Source organism: Galeopterus variegatus, unplaced genomic scaffold (genome assembly GCF_000696425.1).
Source record: "Galeopterus variegatus unplaced genomic scaffold, G_variegatus-3.0.2 Scaffold3382, whole genome shotgun sequence".
Taxonomy (NCBI): Eukaryota; Metazoa; Chordata; class Mammalia; order Dermoptera; family Cynocephalidae; genus Galeopterus; species Galeopterus variegatus.
This window is the reverse complement of record NW_007729493.1, coordinates 10,782-14,446: the sequence shown is the minus strand read 5'-3', so window position 1 is coordinate 14,446 and position 3,665 is coordinate 10,782.

The window sequence follows — 3,665 nt, the reverse complement described above, 5'->3', positions numbered from 1 at the left end:
AGCGCCGAGGCCGCGGGTTCGGATTCTATATAGGGATGGCCGGTGCGCTCACTGGCTGAGCACAGTGCGGACCACACCGTGCCAAGGGTTGTGATCCCCTTACTGGTTAAAAAAAAAAAAAATTCACATTGGAGGCAGAAAAGAGCAAAATTAACACCACAGAGATCCATTCCATGGTTTTAAGGACAAATATGAGTGGTTCTTCCAAAATAGAAAGGTAAAGGATAAAACCATGAATATAATGACAGAAAATAGAATAAAGACAGAGTATGTTTAGCTGAGACCAAACACGATAATTTAGTTGCTAGGGAGAGAGAAAGAACAATTAGGATTAAAATAATAATCAAAGAAATAATTAAGGATTAACTATTCCTAGCTAAATCCACAAAGCTGTGTGTATTTGGACTGGAAGGACTTAATGAATTTCAAGAAAATCAGGTCTTTAGAGCTACCCTAGACATGAGCTGGCAAGTATTTAGGTCAGAAGACCAGAACAGTCCATCAACGGGCCCCTGGAGAGAGCCAGCATCACACTGGCCTCAGGTCCCTTCCCACTGAGCCATCTACTCCCCAGCCTACAGCCGTCTGTTAGAACAATCCAAGCTGACCAAGACAGAGACGGTGCAGATACGGAAGCTCACGAACCTAGAGGTCGGGGGATAACAGGGCTGGCAGAGGCACAGAGACGGGAGGACACCAACCCAAGTCCAAATAACCAAGGTGACAGGTCATAAGTGCAACTCTGTGACTACAGAGCCATAGTGCAGGACGTCCTAGTTGATAAAGCTCTGATACTTTGTCCTGTGCTGTCTAATGGGAGGGCCACTAATGCGTGGCTGCTGAGCACGTGAAATGTCACTAGTGCCACACGTCAAAATGGTAAAGTTTAGGTTAAATAAAACAGGTTATTAAATGAATTTCATCTGGTTTTTTTTTTTTTTTACATTTTTACACGCGTCCTTATAAATTTACAACAACCCATGTAGTTCAATTTCTATTGGACACACTGCTTTTGATTACTCTAAAAAGATTGACAGGAGGGTGGGTGCAGGAGGGGTTGGCAGATGCTGAGAAAAGTCGATTCTGTCTTAAATAGGAATGTCTCAAGTTATATTGTCTCATTCTTGATTCTAATTTAATAATTAAAAAATAAATATAAAGAAAAACTTAAAAGTTGTTCATCAGTACAACTAAAAATGGAATATTTATCTTGCAAAACAGTAGAAAAAGCAATAGGAGAAAACCCATCCCATGGTAGATATTTTAAAGACAAAAAGCAACAGAAACAAGAAGAAACTTCAAAAGCAGAGAACTTAAAATAAGGCAGAATATGGAGCAAAGTCAACAGCTATAAAGTAAAAATTAATGTTTCTTATCAGGTGAAAAAATCTCTCAAAATGTTTCACACAATAAAAACCAAAAAGAAGGCAACTAATATCACAATTAAACAAATAAACTAATGGAAAGTAGAGGAGATGGCTTCCAGGTCAGACGGCTTCTTGGGCACACACAGAACGTCCCCTCCTGTCTTCCCACTGCACTGACTGACACAGTCTACAAGCGGGGACCCCTGTGCCCGTGAACATTACCAGACCAGGGCAGACCGAGAGGAAGGCTGGCCTAACCCACGACTCCCTGAATATGGGGACGCGTGTGCTCATGTGCCGTGTCCCACACGTGGGAGACGCAGTTGTCTCACAAGACCAGGCTGGCTCAGGCAGCGGAACACCCACCATGACGGCACCAGGCACCAGGGAGCACAGGCACAGAGAGCCTCTCACACTCTCACGGGAGAGCCTGCCTGGCCAACGAGCAGGGGGTCCAAACACGCGGAGCATGGCTGGGCTCGGGGGCAGGGCGGGCTCACTGCAGGCTGCAGACCACACGCAGGATGCAGGGAGGGCGGAGGGGCACTTCCTGTGGTGCCCGCTGCCCTGGTGGCCGGGCTTGAGCTGTGGAAGGTAGATGACAGTGTCTTTCCTTCCTGGGGAACCTGCAGGAGTTGGACAGGGACGTCCCAATGCTGCGTATTAGATTTGCACAGACATGCCATGAAAACTGTAAAGCAATAAAATGATACCTGGACAAATTAAAAGGCACAATGGTTCAAAAGAAAGACCCACTCAAGAATTAAGGAATCACTGTCAACCACAGGGGGAAAGCTGCAGAAAATTTCTGATTAGTCCTAAGGAGAATCTAGAAGTCACTACAGGGCTTCCACTCTGTTGGTGAGATTATTTGACTGATCACTGCTGAAAATAACCGAAAAATATTGGGGGAAATCTTCCTAACAGCGACAGGAAACTGAAGAGAGAGCAGAGAACCACAGGCCACTGAGGCAGGGATGCTGCCCTTTTGTGCCATGGACATCCTGGGGCCCCCTGGAAGACTGTAAATGAACAGCGTAAAGCACATGATAAGATCACAAAGACAACCAGTCACAGTAAAACACAGTTACTAAAACATCAAAAAACAAATCAGTGATGTAGCAAGCGATTCTCTAAAAACACATAAACAACACGATCCAGCAGTGGGTGTCACACCAGCATATTTATGAAATAGTGATGACCGCAATGAGGCTTGGAGCCCTTGCAGGAAGTGTAATGTGACGGCCACGTGGCTGGCTTTTGCTGGTGACAGAGTCGCAGGTACCGCAGACACTGTGGGTGTGCTGACTGAGTTTGCAGCAGGCTGAAACGCTGCATGTCAGCAGGAGGTCAGTGAGAACAAAGATGTGATTCTTTTTGTTCCTTCTCCCCAAGTTCACAGACCCCAGGTTAAGGACTCTGTAACCCACAGCCTCTAGGAAACCCAGAAGTCGCTTTGTTCTCAAGGGCATTTGCTGATGCGGCAAACTTAAGCTGAGGATTGAACAGTTTTGCAGGATGAAGAAGACTGAATCAAAGCCCAGAGGCCTGCCCTCATGTAGGGTCTGAAGGAGACCCTCCCCACAGCAAGCCGAAGACGGCAGGGCTGCCCCTGCAGACAGGTGCGTCGGGAGTATGCGCCCACCAGCGCCTGCCCGGGGTCTGCTGACTGCCTTGGGACTCAGCACATCAAAGACAAGGACCATTACTCAGCCAGAAATAACTAAGTGCACAGGGAAACAAGGCACCAATAGCCAGAACTGTCCAAAACAACAGAAAACCGAAATGGACCCAACAGAGACTTCAGACGTTGGAATGGCCATAACAGATTGTAAAACATATGCAGATACTCAATAAAACAAACAATTGGCTTTAAAATGTCTTCCAGGAATGAGAAATATTTATTTTATTTAGTAAGAGAGGGCCAGTCAGAAGACAGAGAGCCAAGGTCGGATAGTACAAAGGGGAGAGGCAGAGTCCAGCAGGGACTGGCCGGTGGTGTGGGGAGCTCACAGGGACGGGTGTGCGGGGCACGGCACTCAGGCCTGCACAAGCGGCTCCTCTGTCCCTAACTGGTGGAAGCACACAGAAGCACGCGGGCAGTACAAAGGGGAGAGGCAGAGTCCAGCAGGGACTGGCCGGTGGTGTGGGGAGCTCACAGGGACGGGTGTGCGGGGCACGGCGCTCAGGCCTGCACAAGCGGCTCCTCTGTCCCTAACTGGTGGAAGCACACAGAAGCACGCGGGAGGGTGTCTCCCAGGTGGGCAGGCTTTCCTGCGTGGAGGCTGGCGGGGGGAC